Consider the following 15,709-nt stretch of genomic DNA (forward strand, 5'->3'; position numbering starts at 1 on the left):
TTACATCTTTAATCAGCTGAAAATAGACCTGACAAATGGAGCAGCAAATGTGTTTCATGTATCTTCCTTTGACTGTAAAATAAATGACCTGAGCCAGGGCTCATCACTCTTCTCTACAATTCTGCCCGAGCAACAGAACTTTATTGCTGCTCTGGCTCATGGCACAGCACGTGTGGCACGTGTGGCCTGGCCAGGTTTTCACTAGAAATGGTGGGGTTTGGGTGTGCTTGGAGGGAGATTGATGTGTTTTTTTGTAGCTGGAGTCCCACATATGAAAAAAAGCCAAGGGCTGGCCTGGGGTCTCATCAAAGGTCCACTTCAGTAAAGCTTGGCTGTACTGCACTGATGCTTGAAGACAAGGTTCCACCCACAGCTTCATGACCAAGCCTGAGGGAGGTACGCAGTAATGTGTCTGCTTTCTGGGTTATAAAAAGGAATCTTATGATTCAGTGTGAAAAGGCTCGGAATACAGATTTATCTCTAAATCTGCCCTTATTGCTGCAGTATCCACCAACCCACAAATTCCATAAGAACTGTAGCTTGGCCACTTATTTTAAACATTGAGTTTCACAGGTTGCCTATTTCCCAGCATGCATTGATGTCAAACTTTTGATGTGAGATATCTAACGTGGAGAAGAATGGCATGTGTGAGATTTGCTTATGGTGCATTTTTCAGACTGCCATTAAACTGATCTATTGCTGGAACAAACAATAAAAAACTGATTAAAACTCAGCCCTTCATAAATTAAACATTGTTGTCTCTAGCTGGCAAGCCTGCCACTTGGCAGAAAGCTGGAACAATTGAACTTGGTGCAATGTGTATCTACAGAGTGACAGGCTGGGGCGATTTATTCCCCTTCCATACCACATTACCAAATAAAAGGTACATTGGCTAAATCAGAAAACTCCTGAACCCTGCTTGGCTAATGGCATTTGCAAAATACTTGTCCCAGGTGAGCTACTTTTCAAGCAGATAAGCTATCAAACTGCCTATTTTTTTTTATGAATATGGATATTTTAGTTAGGGTGATTTTTATTAACTGTGAACGGTCTGTTGGGTGAATACTATGATAAACCCTGGTGCCTGGTGCCTGGTGCCCTCAGAGACATCCAGAGCAGGAGTCTCTGCACTAAGCAGTGGAAGCACAGGACTAAAACAGAGCTCCTTTTTACATGGCTTTATTATAAGAAAAGGAAGAGCAGGGGTAGGGAAGGACTGAAAGGAGGTACGTAGATTTGTTCCTGTTCTAATGGGAATAGTGTACTGCATCCCCACCAGGAACATCACAGCTTCTGCTCGCATTTGCATGTAGATTGAGCCTTGGGTAACATGCAAGGATTGATTTAAACACAGCCCTTTCTCTCATTTTGCTGTTCTCCCACTCCCACTCTTGCTCCTACTCTGGGAAGCACCAAGAAGAGAACGAGGTATTTTTCAAAGCTGCCTTCTGTGCTTTTTCATGCACCCAATGGCAGCCCAGCTCAGTGGTGTTGCAATCCTGACACCATGGGAGTCAACTTTGATGTTTCTTCCAAGGGCAGTGCATGAGGTATTCCTCTGCAGTGAAGATCCCCTGGGCTTCAGTGTTACTTTCTAATTGCCAGGGGCTTGATTCCCAGCTCAGCCTCTGTACCTGAATTTTCTTACAATGCCTTTTCTCATTCACTCATCCTTCTTCCTGTAGGTTGTGCCATCAGGATTGTCTGTTATCCTGCATCTCCCATAAACTGCTGCTTGTTTCATCCTCTGGATCCTTGTGCATTCAGGCAGAATCACTCTCTCTTCCTCTCTCCCTCTCCCATTCTCTCTCCCTCCCTCTCTCAAGGGGTTTTTGGGGCCTGTAATAGGCATAAAAATACAAAGATATTGGAGTTAGCTGACAGGTGCTGCTGATGTGGTCAGCTTTGAGGAAATGAATAACTTCACTTGGGTCTGACCCTTGGACTCAAATATAGAAAGAGGGGAATATGATTTAAGATGTTCTTTTCCTGAACTGGACAGAGTATGAATTGTCCATAACTACCTTTCATTCTGTTGAGGGAGAACAGGGTACACACTTCTGAACACTGGCTCAGTCTCTCTATTCATCCCTCTCTTTCTTTACCTTGCTTGTCTGATAGATTATATTGTTGCCCTCTATCAGCACCTGGACATTTTCCACATTTCAGAAATGAACATGGGTTCAGCACTAGGCTTCTCTCTGTTTTCAGGGTACAGAAAACTCTGCTTGCTCTGTGAGTGTGATGAGAACAGAGATCTTGAGCAGTTCTGCAGACTGCAGATCTGATGGGGGCTTGCAAGAAGGAGCTTCTGAGTAGTTTCCATGATGCTCTGCTTCTGGATTGATGAGATCCTTTCTGACCAATATGACCAATAAAGACAGTTTTGTCTAAAGGGTTGTGAAGAACATCTTCTGGAAAAAGTAAAAAACAAAAACAAACAAACAAACAAAAACCTCCAACCAAAAACACACACAGGAAAAGAAAAAAAAAAAAAAAAAAAGGTGCAGTAGCCCTGGCATCAGTGGAAAATGGATATGGGAGTGCTCTGTTTGTTGTCTTAAGAGTTCACAGGCTTTAAACTGATAGATGTTCATTATCAGTATCTCAACCTGTTTATTCAAGTTAAGATTTCTAAAGCAATAATTGCTACATATATATATTTTCTAGCCTGTAGGGTGACATCATACAGACTCCATTTAGTAGAGCCCAGTGCTACTCTCTCCCCAGGGTGTTTTTCCAAGAGATTCAATAGCTGGAAACTAGAGCCACAGACATTCAATTGGGTGCACTTTTAGAGAAAACTATCACAGATATCATAGCCATCCTTTCAAACCAACTGCCACCTCCCTAGTAGGATCATGATAAATACTGCAGTCTCACTCCTAAAATTTGAAACCTGTTAGTGTAGAATTGTATTTTGTGTTATTTTACAGTCACAGGATCTTGTGGATCTTTTTCCTGCTAAAGACGTGTTTCATGATTCAGTGCTACCTATCTACAGCCAACTCACGGCTAAATCAATCTACTTCTTCTAATGTCCCAGCCATAAAGGACAAAGTCTTTGTTGTCTAGTCCACGTGACTTTCTATGTGCAGGCAAGTACATTAAGGTGGGACAGTGGAGGAACCCTTTGTGAAACTCACCCTCCTCCAGCATCACCCTAAACAGCACTCATGATGGAACTAGCACTGGTGCCTCTGCTGGACTTTTCCTCTCCTAAACTCTCTGCTGCTTCTCCACATACAATGCATACCTGTAGAAGTGTGTTGGATCTAAAAGAAGTAGATTCTCTATTGCAACCAGACATCATATGGGAAAACACACAATTCCAGACCCAGCTGAGTGGAGCCACTCTAATGGGAATGATGGGAGAAGCCAGAAAGTAAGGTACTACAAGAAGCAGGATCTTCTCTCCAGTCACTATTCAAGGAGAAAAATTATGCCTAGTTTAAAACATTTCCTCCTGTCCTGCCTGACAGCAAAATGAACCCTAAAGGCTAAAGAAAAACTTGGCACCTCTTTATCTGTCCCTGGACTCCTTTGCAGCACTGAAGCTGGATTGCAAATGTGTCCACCAGTTTACAATTAAAGCAAATAATTCCCAGGCTGGGCTTGACAAAGGACTTAGTGAAATGATTCTGCATGGTGGAACTAACAGCAGAGTTGAGGTGCCTAGACATAAAGAGTGAGTGAGACATGCTGTGAATTGCAATGGTTAGCCATGACCTTGTTCTTACAATCTGTGAAAAGAACTGATTCTGACCATGTGGACATGTTGAATCCGTCTCCTCACATAATGGCACTGGCAGGCTGTCATGGAAGTCTGCCAGACTGAGAGTGCCTTGCAGCCTGTGCAGAGCTCCTCTGGACACATGGACATACTCTGTCTACCCAGGAAAGGGGAGCCCTGCCTCTTGCTTCTCCCAGGCTCATCCTCAGCATGGGAGCAAGATGCATACATGTGGCCAGGCTCCACATCTAGGGCTGCTTGTCATTCCCTTTCCTCCTCATCTGCTGTTGCACCTTCTGAGCAGAAACACACCACTTGCCCTCCCCATGACATTGTTTATGCAGAGCACTGGCAGAGATTCAGTGTGGGGGTCATATGAGCAGCCACCGTCTAGCCATGGTATAAACTTACATTTGTGCTAATAAAGAGACCTTAAAATTCATGCCCTTGTGTCTTTTCCCTGCTTCTGTCCAATTTCTTTTTCAACCTTGATGCTATCTGGCTCAGTTAAACAGCTCCAGTCTAAAGGACACCTCCTCAATATTGATTCTGACTGCTTAAACTTTGTTATTTCATTCAATCTTTTGCTCAATACTGTACCACACATGGACACCCTGGACTGCATATCTAGTCTTCAGCTATTATTGGTTTGGTATTAAATGGTCTGTTTCAACATAAAACACACACAATATTCATCTTCATTTTCAGAAGCAAAAAAGGTATATAAGGAGATGACATTTTCGATCAATTAGTTGGCTTCTCTTTCTTCTCCAAATTAACTTTCCACAAAGGACCTCTGCAGCACACAGCAAAGCAATGATGTCTTTAGGGAGAGAGGGGAGCTCAGAATAGAAACCATGTCACTGAACTGTAGGCAGCCCCAGCCTTGGACATCAGCAAGTGGCTGGTATCCAGAGCAGGACAAAATACAACTCAGTTACAGACACAAAAAAGCACATTCCTGCACGAGAGGGCTGTTTAGCCTCTCATCTTTGAGGCTCCAGGTAGGCACAATTTGGCAATAGCTTTCATGCTGAGAAACAGGAAGGTTTTTTAGAGCTTTTCCCCTGTGTCACAGGCTTTTTCACTGAGTCATCAGTGTTTTTTTTTTTTTTTTTTTTTTTTTTTTGAGCAGCTGGTGAAAAAGCAATACTGATGGGGAAAGCAGGACTGCAGAGATGCATCTGCAGCCATTTTTGTCCTCCCTCTGGGCCAAACGTGGTGAAACTCTGGTAAAAATGACAGCTCTTCTACTGCCCAGATCTCAGGGTACAGGGGAAGGCTGAGCTGTGGTGTCCTGCTCTCCCTGTGTTTGTTACCCAAACTGGGTTGCAGTGGCACTACCTCACACACCAAGGGCAGTGAAAGTCGTCCAAGGTGCACCACCAAGTGAAGGTCCTCATGCTCTCCTCTCCAAAGTCCTGACACCAAGCCCCAGTCTGAGGGTATGCATCAGCATGCAGAGCAGCCTCTGTCAGCCCAGCAGTGTGGACCAACCTTTGTGGGAGACGGCTTCTGGAGCCAATTAGGTATTTGCATTGAAACATCTCATTTTCATTGGAAGCACCTGGGCTTTCCCCAGTGATAAAAACAAACAGCCACCACAACAGAGCACCCACATATAAAAATGTAAATCTTCTAATCTTCTTCCTTCCCTAACAAAATCAGTGTTTTTACAGTGATCAGTGTTTTGAAATGGCTAGTTTTAAGCTCCTTTTTTTTTTTTTTTTCTTTTTTTTTTTTTTTTTTCTTTTTCCCCTGTTGCCTATGCTCCAAATCTCTAGGGCAGAACAGGGCTTGTGCAAAACCGGAACTGATTCACCCAGTGTTTGGGTGCCACCACTCTCCTGTAGTTGCTGTCTTGCAGCTCTGCTCTTCATTAATTGTCCTCCCCTATTCTGAGACAAGTGGACATGTTTACTACCTAGTTCATTATCCTGTGCCTTCCCGTGTAGCTGGGGTAAAGTGCAAGCCCGATGTTCACGTTATCATAGCTTCACTGTGTGGACAGTTTTCTTCACAGCAAGAAGACAGTCAGCTGATGCAAATTCTAAATGTCAATAAATCTTCTCTGAATTGCAACCCTGCACTTCCCCCGACCCACACCCTTTGATCAGTCAGGAAGGAAAGGAACTGCTTGGCAAAAACCCCTCATCCTGAAAAGTCTTTGTATTTTACTTTGTGTCCCAGACACCTGTTTCTGCCACTCTTCTAAGTTCCTGAAGGTGATGGCAAATGCTCCAACCCTGGCCATGCTCAAACCCTACAGATGCTTCATTTCGGTCCTCTGCCCACCCCATAGACCAAGGCTTTGGGGACATTCTGCTTCTAGAGAGACCCCTGTAAGTCACATACCTGGTGACTAGAAAGAGACAACACCAAGAAGGTCTTTCATCCCATCCCCAGACTGATGTCACCACCTATAGAAAGTGATGATGAGCTCAGATGTCTAAGGCTGGTGTATGTCACCCCTAAATACATTGATACACTGCAGTGGCTCTAGTTTCAGATCAACTGCACAATATCACGTGTGAGTTACAAACTCCTTAAAGAAGTCGCTATGCTGATCACTATGCTGCACTAATGTGGTAGGACATCACTGTATCATGGCCTGAGCCACGCATCTGCACCCCATCAGCATTCTGCATCAGTGAGACGTGACATGGGGTTTTATGGCTGAAGACCCTTCAGGGGCTGTCTGATCATAGGAAGTCTGTTTGCTGGTCACAGTAAAGAATATAAAGGTATCATCTGTGGTTTGTTTGTTTGTTTGCTTGTTTTGTTTTTAAAGAAAGAAAACCATTCTAGGACTTTTCCAGTTTTGGTAGGGAAACTAGTCTCAAAAAAATTTAAATTTCTGTTGGATTGTTTTTTAAACAGAATTCAGACTCAGAAGAGCATTCTCATGGATCAGTTTTAAAGTAAAATACTTGTCACTTAGGTAATGTAATGGTTTGGGAGAAATTATGCTTCCATAGCAGGTGGTAGACTTTAAAGAAGAGAGCAATGAACAGTACTTAAGCTATTATAATGAACTTTTAAGCTAAGAAAATACTGCTGCTAAACTATGACATTTTGGATGGCACAAATATTTTCAGCCAGACTCAAGAATTTTCTAGGAAACCTCTTGTTAATTCAAATGTATTGAAATAATATTTGAGAAATCCTGTAGAGATTGAGCTCTGAAGATATATTGAATGCAGCTTCAGAACGGGGTCAGAAATTTACTGTTGAAAAGCAAGGAAAGCTGAACATTTGTCTTAATGCTTGAAAGCCATGCTGTCAGATGGAGAAATTCAAGAAACTGAGTTGGATGGGGGAATGCTTCAGTCTTGTCCCAAACACTGAACCTCACCAGGAACATCGAGGCACATCAGAAATTAAAGAAAGCAGCTAGATGTGAGTCTTAGAAAAGCTGTCATGTATGTTGGCGTTCGAGCACTGCTGTTACAAGAGGGGATTCAGTCCTGAAGCTTGAGCCTGAAACAAAGACAAAAAGGAATTATGAATGTGATATTTCAGGCTGTGTTCTTGTCAACAAAATGTTTACCATGAATAGTGCCAAAAAAGATTTCGTGTTAAATCTTAACTATACAGAGTGGAAATTTCAAAGCTAACATTTTAATCATGTCTTATTGCTGTAATCTGTGCATAGTCTTTTGTACCATAAGCTCAAAATGTCAGGCATCAGGACAGACCATGTGCAAATCTAAATTGTATGTATCTAGGCATTAATCAAAGCTAACTAAAGCAATATGACATCTGCAAAAGTCCTGTGTCTCAGGATGAAGGCATTTTCCTCAATCAGTTCCTACAGAGAATGGCTGCTCACTGCGTCTTTAAACATAAGAAACTGTGTCTATCAATGAAACCAAGGGTGGTATGTTAAAAATTCAGTGAAGGAGCTATTTTACCACATGCTCACATACAATTTACCTGTGAACCTCGCTGCCACAGATCATCCATGCTGAAGTCTACACTGGTTCAGAAGAGATTCATCAAACTCTCAGAAGGAAATCCAGAAAAGACTTTGAACACTATGGTGCCAGGACTTCCCTATGCCATCAAGCCCATGGCACTTGGAGAGATTTTTCCCTGGGGAACTATCATTACATGATTTTCTTCTGTTCCTGTAATCTTTGGCTACTGGCTATGGTTCCTGAGAGGAGACACAGGCAAACGAGCCTGTGGCTGACTGAGAACCACCCCTTTTATGAACTGAGCTTGCCAGACACTAGTACGTGACAGCCCAAAGAGAGAAAGAAGCTGCGCTGCTCAGTGCACTGTAAGTAAGGAGCAATTTCAATGTAATGCCTGGAACTCTGCCTGCTGCTGAAATGCATGGATATAAATTAGAGTTAACTCCCCCGGCTACCCTGGATTTACACTAAAATGAGGTGTTAAGGTGAGAGACTGCTCCTGCTTGCTTAACTCAGGTTCCCATATTTCAACTAGATATGAACAAAAAGTGTAAAGTGTTCTTAATAGCTACTAGACATACTGACTACTTACCCTGCATATTTATTTTGCCTGCATGAATTCATTACACCAAAATTAAATATATTTTCTAAATTATTAATACTCCTAGATGTTTATGAAAATGCAGAACAAATAAACATGACAAACACTGTGATTCAGATGAAAGAGAAGATAATGACAATCCTCACATATTTGCATACGGAAAATGAAGAATTTTAAGTTAATAAGATTTATCCTTCTCTCTGACCATTTTAGTGGAATATTTTTTAAAAATCTATTAAACTTGAGATTTCCACATAAAACAATACAAAATACTACAAGAAAAAGACATTAGAGTCAATCTATTCTTCATGCTGGTCACAAAATCAATTGCATTCATTGTTCAGAAAAATTAAAAACCTTTCTACATTTTATTAAAGTGCACATCTCAACCATATAGGGAGATAAATAATTGATACATTCCAAATACATGACCTACAAAATATTTATTGGAAAAAAATAACTCTTCTATCACCCATTTCTTTCAATAGCAATGCTATGCTTTTATGATGTTTACAACTTTAATGTGATTTTTACAAGAAAACATACCAGCTGCTTATTATTTCATTGTGCTTAACATTATTTTATAACAAACCATCAAATCTGCTGAAGATAAAACCCATTATCTGAGGAAAACAGTTTTACGCTAACAGGTAGAGCAATTTGGTTCTCTTAGTGAGATAGTATTTCAGTATCTTCACACCGAGTAATGTATTTTTGCTGTGCTGAAGAGCCTATTGGTCGTTAAATCGCCACTTGATATCTGTATAGATTCTGTAGGAGAACTATGGGGCTCTGTGAGTTCCTTGTTGTGAAATGCAAAGGTTGGGCTGGGAGATCAGAGAGGTTCTGCAGGGACAGCCCCAGCAGCCACCACAGCCTGTGGGCAAAAGAGGCAGAAGGATGCTCCTGCTCCCCAGATGTTCTCTGGTTTTCTGTGTCTGACTCCTCTCACGTGCAGCTTCCTGCCCTCTCCAAACACACACATCAGGCCTTGGGTAGGGTGGGACAGATGAACAGCTCTACACTGTGCACATGAAAATCTTATTATGTACTGCTAGGAGCCCAAGCAACATATCCCTGGCACATCTGAGGTTCTGTCTCAAAGTTCTGTGCAGTCCTGCATCACTCATGCCCCCCAACAGCCAGCCTAAGGTTTATTTTCCTTTAGCTTTCTCCACTAACTAGCCTCTAATTCCTCTTTTGGGCAGACATGCCAGCTCTCCTGGAATCTGTAGCAACACTGCCCAGACTTTATCCCCATGCACAGCATCTATTGAGGTTATTACATGGTCTTCACACAGGATTCTTCCTCCTCCTGCTGCTTTCTCTGTGGTTGAGGGGAAACCGATGTGACAGACTTAACAGCTTTTCAAGTTGACATGCTCTTTTTAGCACATCTACACCACCACACTTCATTATGTTACACACATTTATCCTTCCACCATCTCTTGGCCTGAGGCATTGCTGTTGCTGATGGTTGACGGTGGGAAAGCAGACCACAGAGAAATCATGGTATCCAGAAGAACATGGGCTTGAATAATTTGGCCAGGTCATTACTTATCTGAGGTCTTCCAAGTTATAATATTTCCTTGTTAATGTTCTTCACAGAATTTTGTTAGTATTTAGTTTCTTAAGAGATCAAAAAGATTGGAAGGAATTCCCAGTCCCCGAGCCTAGCCCCTGGCTTTTGGAAGGTTGCCATTTTTCTTCTGGTTAGGAACTTCTTGTATGCTAAACTACTCATATTCATGGCCAATTTGTTCACAATTGCTTTTATGTTTGTTCTGTTTAAAATTTCCAGCATTAAAGAACATGTTTGGGAAAGCAAAGCTAAACTTATAATTTGCTATGTCTCTGAAGGCTTTAATATCAGCAGATTTTAGACTCCTACATGTGCTTATTAAAGAGCTAAATCATGGACTGTAAGAAGCCATGGCATGTTTATTGAATGTAACAGACAATTTATAAGAAATTAATGGCTCAGCTAAGTTTACTATGTTGAAGTGAGTTTTGAGGAACAGGGAATAATGTTCTGGCATCAGAAAATGCAGGAACATGATGCAAATGTCAGAGTTGGACCTCTTGGAAAAGATACTGAGGGCAAAGAGGCAAAGTTTCTCCTGTCTTTCAAACAAAATGAGAACAGGGAAAAATCTGTAGCTGTGATAATGGCGATGTAGAAATGAGATTAAGGACAGGTTCAGGTAATATGCAAAATGAAACAAGTACTTGGTGTTCAAATGTTGTAGAAATTGCTCACCATGGGCTGGCTGAGGGGAACAAATTCATGGGTGTGAGAAGTCATAATTAGAGTGAGAGTAGATATCAGAGTAACTGAGATAATCAAGTCCAGAGAAGAGTATTCAGTAATCCAGTATATTGGAAAGACTTAGCATGCTAAACAGCGCTTCTTGTAGCAAATGCAATCAGTAGATTTAGTAGGTTTGGGGTGACTGGGTATGACTGCAATATAACAAGTGTAGTACCTATATCTGAAACAGAAAGAAAGTGCCTCTGGCTTGTTATTGTGACCTGAGTGTTAATAAAGGTTGAAAGAAAAATATCAAAAACGGGGAAGTGAATGGCAAATGAAATTACATGTATCATGATATACCACAGGTAAATTGTACCAGAATAACTCGATGTAGTTCTCTGATAAGAAAATTGTTTCTCCAGGTGAAAGAATTAAGGATGCCTTTCCAGACATATTACTGGGTGTGGAAACAAACTTTCTTTTGCAGTAGCAAGATGTGACACATTGATCTTTCTAAGTCAAAACAGACAGCTTTTATTTCACATGTTCATGGCTCCAAATAAAGGTAGACTGAGGCTGAGTTTAGAACTTTGTAGATCAAACACCTTCAGGTTCAGAAGGGTCACATTAGTTCATTGCCTTCATTACAGTAAGATTTTTTTTTCAATCCCAGATAAATAAGCAAATAACTAAAATAAATTCTTCTATTCAGAGAATTGCTTGATACACAAAAGGCTCTTAACTTCCTAAATGGTTCAAATCCCTACCGACAATGAGAATCTCCCTTTGTTTTCTGCAGTGATGTTGAAAACATTTGCCAAGACCCTGGTAAAACAGCCTATATACACAGGCTTTAGCCAAATTAATTTATTATTTGTAGCCCTTATTATTTGGCTAGTATAAAACAAGCTACTATATGCAGCAAGAGGGAATCAGAACACCTTGGGTAACAAAATGCAAGGATGACACCAGCACACTGAGGACTTAGTGCAGAGCTACTCAGACATACAGGCCCCACTCTGCAGGGTCACATTAGCATATCTGCAGCATGTTCCCCACAACCTGTGGCTTCTGGAGCCCTAATATCCTTTACCACTGTATCTGTATGTTCACAGTGCACCAGGAATGCGCACCCAGAGACATGGGACATGCTTTAGAAAAATCAGTCACTGCTTCTCTGCACTATGCAAAGAAACACATACAATTCTCAGGGAAGCTGGATGCTGGAAAACACAGCTATTTGGAAAAGAGCTGTGCCTGGAAGCACTGTGGCCAGCCTAATGCTTATAGCTGTATAACATAGAAAATCTGCTTATGGATAATAGATTTGATGTTTATAAAGTCAGTTTTAGAAATGCAGCCAAAACAAAGTGTTTAGATAGTGTTAAAATGGAATATTTAAGAGATTTTTGAAAACTGATTTGTAACTTATTTTATGGCAAAATAAAATTTTGGAATCTTGAAATTTCATGAACAATAGCAATTTAACTTTTACACCAGTTTTTAGTATAGTTTCCCCTCTGTGTTTTGTATCTCAACTTGGGGTTGATTTAAAGCAGACCTTTAGAAAGGAGACACACATTTTAGTTTTAAAGGCTCCCATTGATCCACCACATGCTTCAGTGAGTTACTGTTGAAAATGTATACCTTATCTCTAACTATTGTATCTCTTTCTGTATTAAAGGGTAATCCATGTTCAGATAGACAGAGAATTTCTGTGTACGTCAAAGGAAATTATTTTGCTATGAAATAACATGATTTGGGAAAACAACTTTTGCTTCAAATGATTTTTGGTACACTTTCAAGTTCAAAAATGTCTTTTGGTTAAATCATCATTGACAGTGTCATTAATCATGATCATTGTTAGTTATTGAGTGGTATTTCTTATGAAAGTTTTCCTTGCCTTAGAAGCTGTAGTTAGTTCCTTCCTAGAACCAAAATAATTACATGTGGACTTAGAGTTCAGAGCAATGGTCTGTCATCATCCTACATAGCTCCTGAATATCATTAACAAGTTATTTGATAATTACTTCTTAATACACTTTGAAACATTTGTTAAAATCATTTATTTAATGTTCATAAAGCTGTCATACAATCCACGTCCTTTAATGACTTCAAGTTTCATTTTCATGAATAAAACATACACGCATTTAAGAGTTCTCAAGTCTATACTTTAAAACGATTAGAAATTCAACAAGTTCATTAAAAATATGATCTAAGTAACTGTTCAATTAAAGTGAGTTTGCTGCTACCAACACTCCTGGATTTCTTGATGTTTTCATGCATTACATGGTAGTTTTCAGTGGATGACAAATATAAGCACCCCGTGAAGAGTGATGAGTACTGTGTGTGTGCTAGTAGCCTGCATTTCAACTGCAAATCAAAACAGGTTCTACAAGAGGAGGTTGAGGGGAGACCTCATCAAGGCCTACAGCTTCCTCACAAGGGAGAGCGGAGGGGCAGGCTCTGATCTGTTTTCTTTAGTGATCAGCGATAGGACCCAAGGGAATGGAGTCAAGTTTAAGAAGTGTTTGGACTGCACTCTTAGTCATATGGTCTGAATTCTGATTTTTTGATAGACCTGCATGGAGCCAGGGGTTGGAATCAGTGATACTTGTGGGTCCTTCCAACTTGGTATATTCTATGATTCAGTGATTCTGTGATATCCCTGAACTCAACATCATTTCTTCTTTTACTTTTCCTGGGAAGTAGAACTCACCTTGGTTATGTGACCACATTGTGGATTAGTTTCCTTTTGATCATGACTCACAGAGAACAAACAAAGTCGTTTAGTATCTGCCTTGTGCAGATGCCACAGATGTCAGCCCCACCATTTGCAGAGCCCTACGTTAAAAAACTCCATACACAATTGCTGCATGTTGCCATAAGCAACTGTATTGGAAGGCTGAGGGAAGTGGAGAGCCTGAAGCCACATCAGATAAAAACCTTTGTTCCTGGAAGGTGTGTTTGTCTGTGGACTCCTCTGGATGAAGCCTGGTGATGTTTCACTTTACTGCCAGCTTGAACAGCTCTCCATGTTCAATGCATCCCACGCTCTGTTTTATTACACTTCAAACCCACTTTGTTTGCAAAGGAGGAAAAGCTGTCAGAGGCCATTAATCCAAACAGAATTTAATCTCCCAAACAGCATTTACTCAGGCAGAGCTGCTAAATCTATATATTAAAAAACTGTTGACAATTAATTAAAATGCTTCTCTGTTAAAGTGTGAATGGGGCTGCTCTGCAGGGCATTGTTGTGTGTATCAACATCCTCTCCCTGGGACACACACCTGTGCCTGGATTAGAAGCAATGCAACTGCCTTCACTCCAGGCACTTCTGTGCTGGCAGCTCTGCTGTGTCCTGGCAGCAGGATGACTGAAAGCACAGTCTTGGGAAGACAAAACCAGGAATGATACAGATGATGAAGAGCATCATAATCCTTTGCAATATTGCAGCGTGGCTGCTTGGAAAAGATGAGAGAGGAGTCCAGAGGTTTGAGACAGCAAGGCTAAGAGGTGTTGGAGGTGCTGAGCAGTGGGAAGTGAGAGCACACAATCCTAGGGTAGCAGAAGGCTCTGTGTAGTTCTTAATAAGGCAAAGAAATGAGTTGTAAATGGATTTGGGAAGGCTGCTGAGAAAGGAAGAAGTAGTCTACATGGCACATGCAGAACTGCCCTAAGAGTACATATGAACAAGAAACAGAAAGATGACGTTTCCAGCTGGCCAAAGTTCATCTCCATGGTTGTTCAGTTATCATCACAAGGATCAGTTTTCACACAGTGGCCTAAGGAATGTGACATTTCTTGTAAGTCCAGGTCAGAACTATTGTAGCTTTATTATGAGATGGAAGCAGCCATGGAATGATTATTGCCTGCATTGCTGCTGCTAACAAGATGTTGCTGTCTGAAAAGAGCAAAGCTGCAGAAATCGGAAACACTCCAGGGGCTGTGAACTGGAGTTGCCATGGTCAAAGCAGTGTCCAGAGAACAAGAGGGCCCACTGCCTGACTCCCCAACTACCTCCTTTCCCCATTCAGCTGCCTCCATGGGCCCATAATGCTGGAATCATCTACTTCCCACTGTGTATCCCTCTTTTCACCCCTGCTCCTGTGGCCTTCAGTGAGAGTACAACACAGTCTCACACAGGACAACCCATTAATGTTCCAATTACTCCACCATGGACTTGTTTTCTCAGCTGACATCAACAGCTTCACCTCCTTGCCTGAAGTCACTACTTTATAACACTGAAGTTCTGCTCTTCAAAGTAACCAGTAATGAGTAATGGTCACAGGTAAGGAACTCACCTGATCTCATTGAGGAAGAGCTCTCCCACTCCTACTAAGAGCAGGCTGGTGATTAGGTTATACTCGTACATTTAGTTACCACTAAAAACTGCAATAGAAAATGCTTTAGATAGATTGAAAACCTCAGAGTCATTGTGTCTGGACCTCTCCAATTTCTCCTTACAAAGCAACTTCCTTTGCACATGTCATGGAAAACTATTTAGGTTTCCAGGGCCTCCCCAGTTCTTGCTGCCTTGAGAAATCTATAACAGGCAATGGGGTTACATTTCTTTCCTTCTTTGTTGATTGCAGTATGAGTTGAAAATGAATGCTTCTTCCTTTTTGGAAGTTTGCCCTTCAGCTGGCAAGTGTAGATTCATTTTGTTCCTGGGGTTGTCAGAAACTGAAATGAAAACAGCTAATTCTAATATTAGCAAAAATTTCAATTCATTAACACCTTTCCCTGCCAAAACATCTGTGCTGACCAGCACCATGGTTTGCAAGAGCAGCCAGAGGAAATGTGAATTGGAGTTTTATTGCAACAACACAATGAGCGATGTGGATGACAAAGTTTCTTGTTGGGTCTACACAAATACCAGTGGCACTGAAGTTTTATCTTGGGAACAGAATAATTGGTCCTAAAATCACCTCAAAATTGATCTTCATACTCTAAAATATTTTCCTCATCATGTTAAGCTTCTTCCAACTGTGTCTGTTTATAAACCTCACACAGCATAAGACATATGACTTAAATTTCATAGTAATATTAAAAAGCTTTTTCAGCTTGGAAATCTGTTCCATTTCTGTTCATGCACACAGGGCCGTATCCAACATGTCAGGCAGCAATGTTTCATTTGGAGGGATTTGTTTTTAAATTGTTGACCACTTTGATTATTATTGAATAACATACACCAAAAG

General features: G+C 41.1%; 2 long non-coding RNA genes across 3 annotated transcripts in view; one reads left to right on the forward strand and one right to left on the reverse strand.

Annotated features, from left to right (window-relative positions):
- Window positions 1-962: 962 nt before the first annotated feature.
- Window positions 963-5,252, reverse strand: LOC118175100. Its single transcript, XR_004754875.1, has 2 exons — window positions 5,078-5,252; window positions 963-2,414 (listed from the first exon to the last, which is right to left on the reverse strand). It is a non-coding gene; the product is annotated as an uncharacterized LOC118175100 (long non-coding RNA).
- Window positions 5,253-7,646: 2,394 nt separating this feature from the next.
- LOC118175101 overlaps window positions 7,647-15,709 on the forward strand; it is a 28,055-nt gene continuing 19,992 nt past the window's right edge. Inside the window, exon 1 of one of the 2 annotated variants that reach the window (XR_004754876.1) lies at window positions 7,647-8,138. This is a non-coding gene — a long non-coding RNA (uncharacterized LOC118175101). The remainder of the gene's footprint in view (window positions 8,139-15,709) is intronic. The other variant, XR_004754877.1, reaches the window with a different exon arrangement.

The sequence above is a fragment of the Oxyura jamaicensis genome, chromosome 15, assembly GCF_011077185.1.
Source record: "Oxyura jamaicensis isolate SHBP4307 breed ruddy duck chromosome 15, BPBGC_Ojam_1.0, whole genome shotgun sequence".
NCBI classification, from domain to species: domain Eukaryota; kingdom Metazoa; phylum Chordata; class Aves; order Anseriformes; family Anatidae; genus Oxyura; species Oxyura jamaicensis.